The following is a 19,034-nucleotide window of genomic DNA, read 5'->3' on the forward strand; positions in this document are numbered from 1 at the left end:
GAAACAATCAAAAAGTTCCCACCCAGCAATATTGAATGAGGATTAAAGACCATGGCTTTTCTGGGGTACACAGCAGATTCAATCTGACACAACAATCAACTAACAGGGTCTAATCAACCCTTATAGAATACTCCTCTCACCCATACTAGAATGCATATTCTTTTTACACTCCCACAGAATAAGTGCCAAGATGGACCATATGTTGGGTCATAAAACAAACTTCAACAAATTTAAAGAATTTAGATCATACAGAGTATGCTCTGTGACCACAACAAACTCAAACTAGGAGTCAGTAACAGAAGGATAACAGAAAAATCTTCAAACACTTAAATACTAAAGAATATGCTTCTAAATAAGCCACTGGCCAAAGAAGTCTCAAAGGGAATAAAATAAAATATATTGAACTGAATGAAAATGAAAATAAAATACATTAAATTTTTGAAACATATTTCCATTCTCTCAAATTATCTAGAAAATAAATGTTTATTCTTTTCCAAATTGTTTTGACTATTCTGGTTTCCAGTATTTCCATACACAAATCAAGAACAGTTTGTCTAAATTACCAAAAAAAAAAAAAAAACTACTGTAATTTGACATAGATTTAGTTGAATCTGCTAATCAACTTGGAGAAAATTTTCAGCTTTACTATGTAGAGACATCCGTACCATGAACACAGTATGACTCTATTTATTTAGGTGTTCTTTGATTTCTTTTATCAGCACTTTTTCTTTTAGCAGCAATTTCGGATTTTAAGATACAAATCATGTTTATGTTTTATATTTAAACCTAAGTGTTTCATATTCTATGGGGATTATAAGTGGCCATTGATTTTTAAATTTTAGTTATCAATTTTTGATTGTTATGGTTAGAAACATGATTGAATTTTGTGTGTTGAATCTATATTCTCTGACCTTGTTAAACTGTCATATTAGTCCTACTGTTTTTAGAAAAAAATAGATTCCTTGGGATCTTATACATAGGCAATCATGACATTTGTGAGTAGAATTAGTTTTATTTTTTCTCTTTCTAATCTGTATACTTTTATTTCTTTGCTTGATTTATTTCACTGGCAAAGATTTCTAGTATGACATCAAAGAGGAGTAGTGGACATCATTGTTTTGTTCCCATTTTACAGGGACAGTGTTCTTTCACCATTAATAGGATGCTAGCTATAGTTTTTTTGTAGCTGTATTTGGTAGGTATAATTATACCCACCCCCATAGGTGTCCTGCCTTAATCAATGGAAACTGAATATGCTGTGCTATCACATCTATGAATATATTGCATTACATGATAAAAGAGATTTTTAAGATGTAATTAAGATTACTAATCAGTTGACTGTAAATTACGGATCTTATCCTGGCTTACAAGTGAGCCCAATGTGGCCACTTGTGATCTTAAAATCAGAAAAGGAAGGCAGAAATGGAAATCAAAGATTCCAGTATGATGAGCAATCTTGCACCATTATTGCTTTGAAGGTGGAGGCCCACCTGAAAATGATTGTGGATGGCTTTGAGTTGGTGAGAGCAATGTCCAGTGACAGACAGCAAGAAAAATAAGGATGGCAAATCTATAACCAAAAGAAATCAAATTCTGCCACCACTTGAATGATAACTTCTCCAGATTCTTTATAGAGGAGTTTAGTATAGTTCACACTTTGATTTCAGTCTTGTGAGACCAGGAGCAGAGGCCCTAGCAGAGTCCACTCAGACTTTTGACCTACAGAAGTGTGAGATAATACATGGGCATTGTTATAGCTGCTACTTTTATGATAATTTGTTAGGGCATCAGAAAACTAATACAATGCTCATACTAGTTTGAGAAATTTCCATTCTGTTCTTATTTTGTTGGGAGCGTCTATCATGAATGTACATTGAATTTTTCTTCCAATTGCTTCACTTATATTATCATTTATGCTTTCTTCTTCAGACTGTTTATATGATTTCATCACATTGATTGATTTTGAATATTGAATCAACTTTGTGTGTCTGGCATAGAGCTCTCTTGGTCACAGGACATTATTATTTGCAGATATCACTCTATTTTATTTGCTAATATTTTACAGATGATTTTGTGTCTGTTTATAAGTAATATTTATTTGTAGCCTGTGCTGGTTTGAAAGGATGCATATACCTTAGAAAAGCCATGTTTCAATCTTAATCCCATTTTGTAAAGGCAGCCGTTTCTTCTAATCCCTATTCAGTACTGTATATTCGAAGCTTTAATTAGATTATCTCCCTGGAGATGTGACTCAATCAAGAGTGGTTGTTAAACTGGATTAGGTGGAGAAGTGTCTCCACCCATTTCAGGTGTGTCTTAATTACTTTACTGGAATCCTATAAAAGAGGAAACATTTTGGGGAAAGGAGGAAATTTTGAGAGGGCAGAGAATGACATAGCCATGAGAAACAGAGTCCACTAGCCAGCAACCTCTGGAAATGAAGAAGGAAAATGCCTCCCTGGGAGCTTCATGAAAGGAAGTGAGGAGAGAAAGCTGGCAGATGATGCCATGTTTGCCACGCGCCTTTCCAGATGAGAGAGAAACCCTGACCATGTTTGCCATGTGCTTTTCCACTTGAGAGAGAAACCCTGAACTTCATTGGCCTTCTTGAATCAAGGTATCTTTCCCTGGATGCCTTAGATTGGGCATTTCTATAGACTTGTTTTAGTTGGCACATTTCCATGGCCTAAAAACTGTTAACTTGCAACTTATTAAATTCCCCTTTTGAAAAGCCATTCCATGTCTGGTATATTGCATTCCGGCAGCTAGCAAACTGGAACATAACTCTTCATTTACTTTGTTTGCATTTGATAATTGGTTTGATGCTAGCCTCATAAAATGAGTTAGTAAATATTTCCTTCTCTCCTATTTTCAGGAAAAACATTTTGCAGAATTGTGCTTTTACTTTAAATGTTTGATAGATTTGCCAGTGAAATCATAGGTCTGAGGTTTCTCTTTTGAAGCTTTTCTACTTCAGTACAGTACAAGTTCTTTATTAGTTAGGGAACATGCAAGATATGTATTTCATTTTTGGTGAATTTGAGTATTTTGTGTTTATAATTAATTGATTCATTTCATATAAATTATCAAATTGATGGGCACAATGTTCTTCATGGTATTCTCTTTTTATGTTTTAAATATCTGTGGGTGTCTGTGCTGATAGTCCCCTTTCCATTCTAGTATTGATAATTTGTGCATTCTTTCCAGAAGTTTGTCAATTTAACTGACCATTTCTTGATTTCATTGAATATTTTTCTATTGGTGTTCTGATTTCAGCCTAATTGATCTCTGTTCATATGTTTATTTCCTTCTTCCTATGCTTTGGGTTCAGAATTGGGAATTTTAAAAATAGACTGTGCATAAAAGTCAGATATATATGTGTATATTTATGCGCATGTATGTTTTCTCCTAGAATATGGTTTGGTTTTCATTTTCTTAATGATGATTTTCTAAAAGTAAAAGTTTCAAATTTTGATTAAGTTTAATGTATCAATTATTAATTTAGGATTCATGCTTTTTGTTTCCTCTCTTGCAAATATATGCCTTCCTCAAAATTGTGAATACTTTAGTCAATGTTTTTTTTCTAGGAATTTTATACTTGTTGTTTTTATGTTGAGGTTGAAGATTCATTTAAAGGTCATTTCTCAGTGTGTTTTGAAGCATGGCTTGAATGTCTGTCTTTTCTAAATGGATATCAAATTGGAACTATCTAGCACCAATTGTTGAAAAGACTATCCTTCCCCTATGGCATTACCTTCAATCTTTATCAAGACTTGACTTAGTTTTCAATTTTGGGGCATAAATTTGCATATAATATTCCTTTGTTATCCATTTAATGTATGTAGAATTTATAAAAATGTCTTCTCTATCATTCTTGATATTGGTAATTTTTTCTATTTTTTTCCTAATTAGACTAGCTATATACCTGCAAATTTGATTGACTTTCAAAGACCAACTTTTGGTTCTTCTAGTTTGGCTCTATTATTTGTTTTTTTATTAATTTAATTCCATTCCCATCTTTATTATTTTTATGCTTATTTTTCAATTAATTTGCTTTTATTTTTCTGTTTGATTAAATGGCATTTTAAATTAGATGGCAGTTTAAATTGTTGGTTTTAATTTAATTTTTTTCTGGTGTAAGCATTCAAACCTATAAATTTCTTTCTAACTACTTTAGTGACATAAAACACATTTGATATATTTTTGAAGTTTGTACTTAGGTCAAAATACTTTAAAAATATTCCATGGGGTTTTATCTTTGATTCATCATTTATTTAGAAATGTGTACTTTAATTTCAAATATTTGGGGATTTACTAGCTGCCTGAAGGACTAACTAAATTCCACACCTCGCTATGCTGCCATCTATGCTGCCATCTTGCCCTACCTCCCTTGTTCATAGTTCAGAATGTTGACTTTTATTCTTCATAACTCTAGGCATAAGCATAATACCTGACATATAAGAGTTTGTCTACAAGTGCTTGATGAATGCAAAAATAACCCCGTCAATCAAATAACCACTAATGAAAACCTATGCCATTTGTAGAATACGAATTATGACCATATAGAATTCAACATATTTTTTTCAGTATTTCATATATATTAGGTTATAGCATAGATAACACAAGTAAGTCTTGTTCACTTAATGTACATAGAAGACATCTACATTTTGGTATAAAATCTTCAGAAATTGTTTCATGAATAAAAGCCAAAGTGAAGTTTTATTCAAATAGCTTACTAAAGTATTTTGTTTAAAAGGAAAAGCAAAAGAAATTTGTCTCTTAGAAAATGAGATGATTTTATGGTCAAGAGATGAAATTGATCCTATAGGCTAATTAAGATAAGAAATTTCTTAGGAAATTAACACTCTACCTGTATCACCTCGATTCCTCCCCAACTTCCTCTCATTAGAAGCTATCAAACAATCTCAGAAATCATGTTATTTTTATTTAAAGAATATATAAGTGAGAATAGCTACTGAGAAACATGATTGAGATTTCTCTACATAAATTTAAGTAATCCAGAGTAAATATACTCGCGTATCCCAATGATCTTTTATTTGATTGATACCTATACTATTTTCATTTACTGACCTAAACAGACTAGACAATATACTGAAATTCACTCTCAGAACATATTAAATGAAGACACTCTTGTAAATATGATAGTAAATATCTTTCTTAAAATAAATATTAGAGTCTAGTAGTTGAATGAGAAGAAACTATCTATAACACTAATACAAAAGGAAAAAATAAAAAATTATAATCATACTGTTCTCACAAAAAATGTTATAAAAGTGAAGACTTGCAGACCTCTCTGTTATTTGTCTGTAGCATGTGGTTTTGGTTCAAATTCAAGGAAGTCAAATGAGTGGAGAGGAACAGAGAGCAAGAAAGAGTAAATGATAATCTCTCCAATGGACTAGTTTCCAAAGATGAGCAAATGAACTGTTTACTGATATGTCTAGTGTCCATCAAATTAAGAAAAAAATAAAGCTCTCTAATTTGAGGAAAAGAGACTTCATATTAAAATTGTACAGAGCCAAATCATACTCTGCACTCTTCTGTAGCTCCTCAGCTTTTCTTGTAAGCATCATAATATGCATTTGACACCCTATTCCAGCTTATATGTAGGGTCAAAAACAAATCTTGCTTTAAAAATTTAATTGTTTTACCAGATGAGCTAGAAAGGTTGACATCTTCACTGCCCCCAACTAACTTCCATGCTCTTCCTCAATGTAATATCACCCTGTTTGAGAAGCTACTGGTGCTTTCTAAATCTGGAAAACTTTGCCAAACAACTTATTTATATTATGGCCTTTTTTTGGTATACTGTGTGGTGAGGGTCACACTTCATTCTTTTTCCGTGTGACTATCCTGTTATTGCAGAACCATTTGTTGAATATTTAGGGGGAGGGGATGGGGTTGCATGGGCCAAATCAAGCCCAGGTCTCCCGCATGGCAGGTGAGTGTGTTATGGCCTTGATGACTGTCTTCCAATTAGAGCAGGGGTGAGTATAACTTTGGGGAGCCAGTTGGAATGGCTGACAGTGGAAATGCATTTACAATTATTCACTTGCCAATTTGCCAGTGTCATCTCACCTCTGAGAAGAGCAACAATGGAATCAAAGCCAGTGAGTCTAATCCTGGTAATGTGTTTGGGAACCTTGCCCCCTGTCTTTTAATTGCTAGAATAACTTTTATCTCTTCTTTCTCTTTATTAGTAATTGTATATGTTTAAGCAGTAACTATTTGCAAAATCCGTTAACAGACAGTATTGTAAATATGCCCACAAAGAAGTCTGGGACATTGTCCTTAAAGAACTTTAACTCTTGCAAGGGAAGATAATCTAAGAACACTAATAACTTGACAAAACAATATGTGCTAAATCTCTTAAAAGTAGAACAGAGAAAGTATTAAAGAAACACTACTCCTTCTAAGTCTGAGGACCCAGGAGTATAATTCAGTTAATCTGGAGGGCATAAATTCTAACTTTGTTCCACTGCACATTCTCAGATGACAGGGCCAAGTCTACTCCCATTGAGATCTATGGGTTTTGCTATATGAACAAAAAATAAATGACACATTCTCTGACGACACAGACTCCCATTTGGCTTGGTTAACCTGTTCTCACTACCCTTAGGAGAATAATTGAAGTCAAGGAAGTTGCATGTAGTGATTCAGAGGTTTGTAACTAGGAAATTCTTAGATTTAGGGGCATATGTAGCCTTTCATGTACAAAGTTCTCATTTTAACCTACCTCAGGCTACCCAGCTTTACTGATTTATAGTTAATTAGGATTGAGATTTCCATTGAAAATTTGAATACTTATATGCCTTTTTATATGCATTTGAGATCATGTTGGCTGAAGCAAATAATTGTAACAGCTCAAGAAATGAATGAATACCACAGGGAAGAGCTTCAACCACCCCTGCCCCTGACAACCTGAAGTAAATCCTGCTGTGTTCCCTGTTCACAGAAGTGTCTCTCCAATATCACTTGTGATAACTGAAAGATTTCTTTTCTTACCAGCTAACAAAATCCCAATGCTATTTCTTCACTTTTTAACCAGGTCTCAAAGTCCCTTAAGAAAATTTCTGCCATTTGCTATTAGACTTTTACTCTGGAGTAAAATTTTTTGGACTATATAGAGGCTTTGTTAATATATATGTGTGCAAGTTTCATTGCAATAAATATAATTTGGGCATAAGATGGAAAAAGAAATATATACAAATATATACAAAATATGGCAAAGAAAGCATATAATGATCCAACAAAATCATAGCATTCAAAGCATTTGATTAAAAACACAATTCTAGTAAAGAATTAATGTCTTTATTCTTATTTTAAGGAAGGTGCTTCAGTTAGTAAAAGCTGCCAGAATGTGATATACCAGAATGGAACAGCTTTTAAAAAAGGGAATTTATTAAGTTGCAAGTTGGCAATTCTAAGACTGTGAAAAAGTCCAAATTAAGGCATCCAAGGAAAGATACCTTGGTTTAAGAAGGCTGATGATGTTTGGGGCACATGGCGGTGTCTGCTAGCTTTCTCTCTAGGCTTCTTCAATGGCTTCCCGGGGATCTGTCCATTCTACGGCTCTGTCAGTTCTGATGGCTCTAAAGCTTTTTCCAAAATGTTTCCCCCTTAAAGGGCCCCAGTAAGCAACCCAACTGTGTTAGTTTCCAAGCTGTAGGATGTGAGATACCAGAACTGGAATGGCTTTTAAAAAGGGCAATTTAATGTTACAAGTTTACAGTTCCAAGGAAGTGAAAGTGTCCAAATTAAGTCACCAACAAGAGGTTCCCTTCACGCAGGAGAGGCTGATGGGTTAGGAACACCTCTGTCGGCTATGTGATCTCATGGCTGGCATCTGCTGGTCCATTGCTCCTGGGCTCCTTGGCTTTCAGCCTCTGTTTCTGTGGGGTTTCCTCTCTTGATTCTCCAGGGCTGGCCTTCATCTCTTGGTTTCCCTTGGCTCTCTCCAGGTTCTTCCTTGCTTAACATTTCATGACAACGTCTGCTGGGCTCGAAGCATCTCCATCATCCATGTCTCTGTTCCCCAAAGCCACTGTTCTCCAAACATCTACGTCTGCTCCCTCTCTTGGCCCTGATGTTTCTGTCATTTCTGACTCTCTCCAAAATGTTTCCTTTGTTAAAAGATTCCACTAAACTAATGGAGATCCACCTGGAATGGGTGGAGTCACATCTCCATCTAATCAAATGTCAAACACCCACAACTAGATGTGCCACATCTCCCTGAAGATACCTAATCAAAAGACTCCAACTTATAGTACTTAATCAAGATGAAAAGAAATGGTTGTTAACACAAGATTGGATCAGGATTAAAACATGGCTTTTCTAGGGCACATAATACTTTCAAATTGGCACACCCAACTTGAACGGTTGGAGACATATCTCCATGGGAACCATCTAATAAAAATTTAACACCCACAATTGGGTGGGTCATAGCTTCATGGAAACAATCAGAAAGATCCCACCCAGAAATATTGAATGAGGATTAAAGGACATGGTTTTCTGGGGTACATAATAGCTTCAAACTGGCACAGAAGGAAAAGCCTAAAAGATAATTTGTATCTTTCAGTATAAATAACTGCCAACAAGGGCAGATTGTGTCCATTACTAATAATCAAGAAAACAAAATACAAGCAATTTTAACTACCCACAACTGGCTTAATTTATCTGCAACCCTCTCCTAAAGAAACAAAAGAAGAGACAGATCTAGGGAAATAATTATCTGGCCAGGTTCAGAGATGCTTTTAATAAACCATCAAACTCTTTTTTCCTCTTACTTCTTGTTTATATGCTGTTTATAAAAATCTTTTACTTTTTTTTGTGCTGTTTATGAAAATATTTTACTTTTTAGGATGCCTAATGTGAAAAACCTTTATGCTGTAGTAGAATTTATTAAGAAGCTCTGTAGATTAAGCTGTTATTTCAGATATTAAATCAGGATCTCATGTAAGGAAATGTTTTATCAGTAAATCTCTAATCAGGACATTAATTTAAAATTTTTTCATAATATTAAGATAAATGGGGAAAATATGTAACTTCAATATTATCTAAAAGGTAGGCTAAGATAGATATTTTGCCTTGAAGAGGCTGGGATTAATAACACCCCACAGCAAAGTAGAATTTTTCTGATTTTCAAACTGCCCTTTTCACTTCTTTTGAAAGTACATTTATGTATATAAGTTTATTTGCATGCCATAATAAACTATAAAATCCTGACCAATTGAGAAATAATTATACAATATGCTCTGCCATACATTACTCTGTTACTTTAGTTATTGCTTATGCATTAATTTTGTTTGATCTTCTGAAAACAATCTCAATTTTGTTTACAAATATATTCTTCTAATCATGTAACTCTTGATTTCTCAGTAAGGAGCAGCTCTAAAGATTTATCCAAATGGGTATCTAAATATCACTGAACATTAATTTAATATAGAAAATTTTCCACCTGAGGGGATGTATTCTCTACTAACTTGGCATTTCACCCCTTAAGATTTATAGTTCTTGACTAAAAGTGGGAGTAATTGTTTTGTTAACTCTAAAAGAAAATTCTTGATTCTATCATTGCGTGAGAAGTGAAAATGTTTTAACTGTTTCCAGTTTATGATTAAAAAAGAAATCTGAAGACTAAGTATCTATAATTGGCTCAGCCTTTCTTAACTGTTGATAGTTGAATTGTATGAGTGCCTGTTAAGTTCCCCCACACACACACACCATGTGACATTTTACATAGAAAGCCTGAACTGTGGTCAGTTGTTTCCACGAACATATAGCCTGATAATGAACTAGGCCATTTATAATATTTTTTTAACCCATTGTTGGTTCACTTTGTCATTAGTGTACTTTAGTAGAGTTTTATGATATGTTGAGCTGTTCTTCTCTTTAGGCTTCTATAATTTGCTTTCCTTATTGACATATGGTATGAGAAGTCCATTTAGCTGGTACATTTGAAGCCTATGAATCACATTCCCTCAAGTATCATTATGCACCATGGGGCACTGGGTATTGTTTCAGCCTCGAAAACCAAAGACCCTAATTCATGACTCAGAACTCATATAATATCTCAAGACCATGGGCACCCCCTCCAAGCTGGGTGTGGTTGCCCTTATGGTATTTTCACTGATAAAGTGACTCCTCTCTGGCTTTGTTTGAGGCTATTTCTGTACAAAACATACAGTGATCTCAGATTGCATCGAGATAAACTTTTGGAATATCTTCTATGCAAACTGAAGACACACTTGTTCAGGAATGATGACTGAGATCATACCTAGAAAATGAAATCTAGAGTCAGACTCCTGTGTGCTGGTCTTGTTTCATTAATCATTTTCATGAACCAGGGAAAGTCATTATATCCCTCATAAAGCCCTAACACCTCATCCAAAAAATGAGGATGCTGCAGAAGATGATCCCCCAGGTCTCTGAGGCCCTGTGATTTTATTAACTCAAACACTGATATTATGTATGGGTTAGTCTCTCTCTGGTCAAATGTCAAGAACTGTACAAAATATAACCAGTCAATTTATTGGAAAGTCACTGAGATCTCATCATTGGTATTGACCCTTCCACTGATGGCTTTGATCCACATTGACATTCATGTGTCCTGAGGATGACTGTCATTTAATTTCTCTCGGTAAGTGTAGTGTTATTACTACAGGCTTTGGAATCTGAAAGACCTGGGCTTGAATTCTGGATACTTACTAGTCCTGAGATCATTTAATAATAGGCAACTCATCTGAGTTTTTTTCTGCAAATTAAGAATAATAATTCCTACTTCATAGACCATTTGGCAGATATTAAATAAATGTATGTAAAGTCTAAACCCAGTGGTTAGCATAAAATATGTGTTCAAAATGAAAATGACCATTCTTGTTATTGTTGTTATTAGTGAAATTGTTATTCCTTCCTGAGAAGAGAATTTGAAAAGGAAATAGGGAGCATGAATATCAGAGCACCGGATGATAGGAAAGGAATGCCATCAAGGGTAATACAGTAGTAGAGTATAAAATGTTTTATCTGCTACAAAATTCTCAATCAGGGATGGCAAAAGCCAAGTTACCACTCTCCCCTCCAGCCTCTATGCCAGGCATCGTTGATCATCATAGGCCTCATGAGCTTGGGCATGACCTCAAAGTCCTCCTAGTCTTAGTGCTTCAGATAGCAACTATTCACTGATTGATATGGCATTTGAGACAAAGCCTAATTTTCCATCTCTTGCCTCATTCTAGGCTTATATTAGCACCTTAAAATCAAAATAAAACAAAACAAAAAACTGGATGAGCAATGTCTATGTACTGGGGGCAAAATTTACAAAATAGATTTAAAGTTTAAATTTAAGTCATGGGAATCTCCATAATTCTTTCATTAGAATATAGCCCAAACTATTTGCAGAACAATTCTTAAAATAACACTGCAAATAACAAAGTATAGGATGTTCTAGGTGGATTCATTAATCCAAGAAACATTTATCAAGAACTTATTTTGTACAATCCACTGTGAGTTTAAAAATAAATCAAAACTTTCAACACACTTCTTGGAAGTAACCTTTTTGGAATCTTGTACACCATTGTGTAGAGAGAAAGAAAAGGGAGAGATGGTTTCAGAAATATTGATTCTGGCTGTAGAAATATTTCCCAGCGAACTATAAAATCAATGTATTCAGTACCTTTTGTGTTTGTATGGTGTGATGGTTAGGTTCCGGTGTCAATTTGGCCAAATGATTATGCCCAGTTGTCTGGTAAAACAAGCACTGACCTGACCATTGCTGAAAGGATATTTCCTGGCTGGTTGATTAAATCATCATTAGTTGATTGCATCTGTGGCTGATTACATCTGCGATCAACTAAGGCCTGCCTTCCGCAATGAGAATCCAATCAGTTGAGGGCTTTGAAGGAAGAAGAGAGACTCTTTCACTGCTTCTGTAGCCAGCACGGCTCTCCAGGGGAGTTCATTCAGACCCTTCATTGGAGCTGCCAGCTTTACTGATTTTGGACTCTTCTATTCCCACAGTTGCATGAGATACCTTTATAAATCTCATATTTACAGATCTCTCCTGCTGGTATTGTTTCTCTAGAGAGCCCTAACACATATGATAAATCTGAAGCATTTCTCAGCATCTCTCTTCTAATCTGAATAACTCAACAGCAATGCTGACAACTGACAGTAGTGTAGGATGTTCAGTTGAAGGCTGCCTCAGAAAAGTAAAGCACTCCTAGAATTTTTTAAAATGATAATTGAATGAAATGAAGGGTAATTTGAGGTATCACAGTTCTAAGAAAAAAATATCTGAATCCAGTTTAACCTGTCTACCCTCTCTTTTGAAACAAAAATTACATCTTCTAAAACATCATTAATTTATCACCCTTGTTAATAAAGTTTCAATTTACAGAGAATATTATACCTGTGTTTTACTTCCTAATACATGTGATGTAAGTGAGTGAAGAACGTATTTGGTATTTTGAAATATCACTTAGTGGATTTAAAATAGATTATATTACAATTGATTAGATATAATTATCTAAAAAGACACTTGCCATTGTTTTATACAATTACAAGTGGAAATTTACCAAATTTGAAATTGTCTTAATAGTTGAAGAGTGATTATAATGTATTTTCTTTTCCAAAACTAATTGTAGGTTAACTACACAGCAAATCAAATCCTGATTTTTTGACAGTACTATTGATAAGGATATTTTTAATGGAGGCATTTTAGAATAGTGATCATGGTTCTGTCAGATTTTGATGTCAGCTTTAAAGCGATTGAGGCTGGTCAGGTGATAGAAACCGCATGAATATGCTACCTCCACTTTGTTAGAGTTAGGTCAGAATTAGTCACAGTAATGAATGTCCTGGGGAGTCATTTCAAAGGTAATGGATGATGTGTGGTGAAAGGAAATGCTGCTTCTCTTCGTTTTTTAGGAGCTGCTTTTTTGTTTTGTTTTTTTTTTTTAGTGGAACGTCTACTAGATGCTTGAGCTGTTCATTATTACTTGTAATTTAACTCATTCAACAATTTGTGGATATTGGTTCTGCCATCTGCATTTTACAGCTGAGGAAACTGAAAAATAAAAATTTAGAAACTTACCCAGAACCCCATTTTCATGTTACTTTTCCCGTTTCATCGTATTCTGAAACCTTCACTACCACTCCCAGACCCTCAAATAGCTCAACTGCTCTCTCACAGACTTTATCATTTCCTCTGCTTGGAATGGTCTTCTCTTGGCTAAGTACACGAATGATTCATTCTTAGCTTTCAGGTCTCACTTCAGTTCTCCTCAGAAAGCCTCCTTGTTCATGCTATTTGAATCAGTCTGCCCGCCCACTCCATATCTCCATAATACTCCTTTGAATACCACCTTCAGAACCATCTCTTACTATTCTTTTCATCCATTTAGTTTTTCTTGCCCTCACTTCTAGAAAATGAAATTCTAGATGCAAAGACATTGTCTTATTTCCAACAAAATCCCCAGTGCCTGGCCAAGTGATTGGCATTTACAGAATTCTCAACATATTTACTGTTGAATGAAGGAGCGGCAGCCAATGAATGGCAAAGCCAGAATTCACACCCATATTTGCCTAAATCTGAATCTGATTCTCTATCTCTTTTTCTCCTCTGCCTTCTATAAACCAAGCAACAACAAGTCCTCTTAACGTCAAGAGGTAGGTTCAATCTTCCAGCTTTCCAAATGTAAGCCTTTCACTAAAAAAGCGTGGAATTCAGAATGTGTACACTGTATCCTGAGATTTAGGAAACAAGAGGGGAGTCACAGTTTCCTTGATTGGGAGTCTACATGGAAAAATACAGAATGTTAAACTCCACAGCATCCACATTAGCCTTAAAGAGCATGCCGGGGAATAGACTGAGGCAACTTATATATTCCCAAGCACAATTTATGTGACACCAATGATTAAGAGCTAATTGAGCATGGAGAAGAAAATCATCAAGGGATCTGGGAAGATCAAGGCAGGGGAAATGAGATGGTGTCTGAAATAGACATTATTTCATCCAGCATATCTTCTATAATTTCCAAGATTATTTTCTTCTAAAGCGCCCTGTGAATGTTTTTATTATACCATCTACCACAATATAAAGATATTATATGTTATCCCTATTTCTACCACTAGACTGCATTGCTCAGTTAGCAAGTCCTATTTATCTCAGCACCTCCAGCCCTTGCCTCAGTGCCCATCATATTGTTAGTAGGTGTTAGTATGTATTCGGTAAGATCTTAGGCTGTTATGAGGGATACCCAGTACATTTATAGGACACAAAACAGCCTAAAGTGCATAGGATACCATTTGCTTGGTTCTTGATCTTTATATCATTTTTTATTGATAATCACTTTAATTATGAATTTTTATACATAAAATTATTGAGATATATATATATATATATATCGAATTTACATTGATTTGTCTATATTCCCATTCAGGGACCACTTAACTTCCTAAACCATAATTAAAAACACATTTAGGGTGGTGTGACAGTGGCTCAGTGGCAGAATTCTTGCCTGCCATGCCAGAGCCCCAGGTTCAATTCCTGATGCCTGCCCATGCAAAAAAGAAAGAAAAACCATTTATTCTGAGGTTTTCCATTATTTATTTCAAAAGTAATGACATCCAATTATAGACATATGTCTCAGCTAGGCACTTCTGTCCCTTGGAAATTGTGTTGAGTTCTGCTTCATAGAAAACAACCCAAATATTACACTTCAGTCTAGTTTCATGACCTTTTTATTCACATTAGTTCTGATTCTCACTTACCATCTTTGCTGGTTTAATTAAATGAGCTTTAGAAACAAATGTTGGGTCTATGGGTGGATTTTAGGATTGTACTAGTTCAAAAGTGGGAATTCAAATTAGACTAGTCTAAATCAGTGAGATTTTTCCTGTTCAAGGTAAGTATGAACCATCAGGAGAACCTTTAGATATCTCTGTCTTTCTGAATCAAGACAGAGAGCCAGTTATGTCTTATCCAGAAATATTGCCTTAAGAAACAATTGATTTATTTTTCTTGGTATATCAAGTATCCAATTTCTTGAATTATAGTTGACTCTAGGATTTTCACATGGAGACGTACAAAGAAGCAAAAAGAAAAACAGAATCTGACGAACTCAGATTGTAGTAAGAGAAAAAAAATCCCATGAGACAAATTATTCTTGATGAATTAGGTCTCAATACACTTGAATTGAAACTTTGAAGTGTGATATAAGGAACATACTTAGTGAGGGCATCCTGACCCACTAGTCTCCCAGCCATTCTCTCTCTCTTATTTACCTGTTTCATTGCTCTCTTAGCACTTTTCAATATCTTAAATTAGCTTGGATCACCTTTTCTCCCATCAACTCTCTATCTTATTCACCTGCTTCATTACCTTCCTACCACACATCAGTATCTAAAATGATCTTTCTGTCTGTTTGTTTGTTTATTGTCTTTCTTCCCACTTATTCCATGAAAGCAGGGACTTTGTTTCTTTTTTTCCTGCTGTATCTCCAGCACCTAGGACACTTCTTGAAAAAGAAATTGTACTCACTATATATTCATAGAATGAATGGTTGAAAAGAATCTTGCAAACTTTGTTTATAATTCTGAAATATTTTTTATCTCTGGTCACAATGTCTACATATAGCAAGCTCTAAAAAGTAAAAAATGTTTATTGAGTGAATAAAGAAATGATCAACTCAAAACTTCTTTCACAAATCAGTGATCTGTGATACTACCTGTGCTACCTAAAGCTATTGAGGTAGTTAAATTGAATAAAAAGCATGAGAACCTCTTTTTAAAGGTTAAAATGTGCTTTGGAGATTATCATTGGAATTCTTCTATTTGAGCCTTTGAGATACGAAAAACAACTTAGAGAGAAGGCAGAAGCAAAGGCTATAACAGATAGATTAAAAGTCTCTAAAATTGGGCTTCTCACCCAGTGAAATGAGTCATAGATGAATCTTGTCTCTGTCATTTCCTGGGTAAACTTTGATTAGCTATTTTACTCTCTCAGTCTTTATGCCTGGGCTGATTTGAATCTGTTGTGCACCCCAGAAAACAAAAGTTCTTTAATCGTCTTTCAATATTGCTGGGTGAGAGCTTTTTGATTATCTCTATGGAGATGTGACCCACCCAATTGTGGGTGGTAACTTTTGGTTAGATGGTTTCCATGGGGATGTGTCTCCACCCATTTAAGGTAGGGTTGCTTACTGGAGCCCTTTAAGAGGAAACCATTTTGGAAAAAAGCTTTAGAACCCACACAGCCAGAGACCCTTTGAGATGAAGAAGGAAAATGCCCCAGGAAGAGCATCATAAAATAAGAAGCCTGGAGAGAAAGCTAGCAGACATCACCACGTTCTCTGTGTGCCTTTCCAGTCGAAAGAGAAACCCTGAATGTCACTGGGTTTTTGAACCAAGGTATCTTGCCCTGGATACCTTAGATTGGACATTTCTATAACCTTGCTTTACTGTGGACATTTTCACAGCTTTACAACATGTAAACCTGCAATTTAATAAATTCCCCTTTATAAAAGCCATTCTGTTTCCGGCATATCATATTCTGGCAGCTTGCATTAGAACAATGCCTCAGAGTATTTACCTGACCATATGGACTTATGGGAACATTAAATTAGATAGTATGTACATATAATGCCTAACAGAGCACATGAATTCTAGAAATTCAAGAAGTTATCGTCACCATTGTTGTTTTTTCCAAGTTCTTTTCAGTATACAGGAAATGCATGTGTGATGTGTTCACTCAAAGGCACTTTTTAAAGTATCTCATTTTGTGAGTATTTAAGTCCATGTTTTCTCTTTAAAGAGGATACATAAGAGCATAGAAAGGAACAGAATGTGGACACTGACAGATTAGCAGCTGTTGGAGAAATCATATAATGTCGCTAACATGGCTGCCATGCCTGATGCAAGGCAACACGAAATGGCTGACCTGAAATCTGCCCTCTGCCCTAGCAACAACGGTGACCAATCCCAGCCCAACACGTGTCCCTGCATGCTTCCCAGCCTATATAAGCCTGTGCACTTTCTGAATAAAGCAGACGCCTTCCATTTTCCTCTGAGGGTTGCCTCCTGAGTCATGTGCTGCGTGTCTGTGTCTGTGTAACTGACTCAGTACGGCCACTTACCCCCAGCCATCAGCTAACCAGCCACCAGTGGGACAACAAGTGGCGCCCAACGTGGGGCCAAACCCCCTTCGGGGGTTCTCCGTGAGAGCCGCCCCCCCCCCAGTGGTCCTCCGTGAAAGCCACCCCCTTCGGTGGTTCTCCTTGATAGCCACCCCCTCGGTGATTCCTTCGGTGGTTCTCTGTGACAGCTGCCCCCTCGGTGATTCCTTCGGTGGTTCTCTGTGACAGCCACCAGTCTCGGTAAGTGGCCCCCTTGGTGGTTTCTCTGTGTACACCGCCCCTTCTAAATTTTCCCTATCATGGGCAATACTCCCTCCTCTGATTTCGTGCTTCAGGCTCGAACTATCCATGCCTTATTGGCCACGAGGCGGGTTAAAATCTCTGAAAAAACCTTGCACGAGTACTGGGAAGTCCTTACGTGGTCTAACCCCTGGCTTGAAACTGCCTCGATATGGGACCCGAACACTTGGTGCAAGCTCCTTCAGCACGTTCGTGCTGTTGAGGAACATGAGGGAAAAACCTTTCCCCTAGGTCTCGTTCCCACCCTCCTAGCAATATATGCATGCCTCACGGGAGCCCCTTCTGAGGCGCTTTCACTTTCGCCTGCCACACGGGCTTCAACCTCCCCACCCCCCACCTCTGCCCTCGAGCTTCTGCCTGCTCCTGAACCGGAGCCTCCCCTTTCCCAGCCCAAGCGTTCCCCACCTCTGTTCTCCTCCTCAGCGGTAGCATAGCTGTATCCTTCTCTACCCTCACCCACTGCAGTCGCCGCCGCCATGGCTGCCCCTTACCCCGCTCCTCCTAAGCCCTCTAGGCAGCCACGACCTGCTCCCTCTCTTTAGATCTCACTTCCCCCTCCTTCCGCTCCTCCCCCCTACCTTCTCTTCCCCCTACTAACACTGCATTGCTCCATGCCGCCTCTGTCGACAACCGCTGCCCACTTCCCCCTTCCTCTCTCCGCACCCCTGAGCGGATCTGCTCCGCCGCACAGCCAGCCGGCCCTGCCTCCACCCCTCCCCTCCTGTTGCGCTCCCTCCTCCTTCCCCTCCCTTACCGCCAGCAGCCTGCTCCCCCTCCCTGTTTCCACCCATGCTTCCGGTTCCTGCAGCCCCTCCCCCTTCCCGCTGCGCATGCCCTTCCCTCCCCCACCCCTCTGTGGCATTGCTGCGCCCTCACCTGTTTCCCCTTAACCTTCATCCCACGTCTTCCCTTCCTTTCTCCTGGTACCCGTACAATCACAAGATCATCTCTAACCTTGGCAAAGCTGTCCAGGAGGATGGCCTTCATAGCCCTTATGCTCGGATGCTTCTTGAGAATCTTTCCTATGAATACAATTGCCCAGTAGACTGGAAAAACCTTGCCAGTGCTATTCTCGAGCTGGGAGACTTTGTTACCTGGAATGTGTTGTATAATGATGAAGCCGATGGAACTGGTGTTCAGAATCTCACCAATGGTCACACCAAAGTTCCCCCTGATGCCGTTAAGGGCACAGGACAATGGTCTCTTCCTTCTGTGCAAGCCTCCTGCCCCCCTCTCCTCTTTGAGCAGGTCTGTAATACTGCTAGGTCCGCCTTCCAGAGGCTCAACCCGCAGGGTAAACCCATTCCATTAGCTGGACTCTTACAAGGTCCGGACGAACCCTTTTCCACCTTTTTCAGCCGCGTTAAAGATGCTGTACATCGTAAGGTGTCAGCAGGCCCCGCCACTGATGCCCTTCTCAAGGAACTCTTTTGGGAAGGGGTGAATGCTCCCTGCAGACAAGCTATCACCCCCATCTGCAATCAAGAGCCAGACAGTTGGGTCCTGGACTGTAAGAACATCTCTTCCACTTCCCCTGCAGCAATTGCTGCTGCCGCCGCCTCCGCTGCTACAGCTGCTGCT

The 19,034-nt window shown here is 37.4% G+C and overlaps 1 pseudogene; it reads left to right on the top strand.

Moving 5' to 3' along the window:
* LOC143681512 (magnesium transporter MRS2 homolog, mitochondrial-like) overlaps nt 1–17,378 on the top strand; it is a 115,509-nt pseudogene extending 98,131 nt beyond the window's left edge.
* The last annotated feature ends 1,656 nt before the right edge of the window (nt 17,379–19,034 follow it).

This window comes from Tamandua tetradactyla, chromosome 1, assembly GCF_023851605.1.
Source record: "Tamandua tetradactyla isolate mTamTet1 chromosome 1, mTamTet1.pri, whole genome shotgun sequence".
NCBI classification, from domain to species: Eukaryota; Metazoa; Chordata; class Mammalia; order Pilosa; family Myrmecophagidae; genus Tamandua; species Tamandua tetradactyla.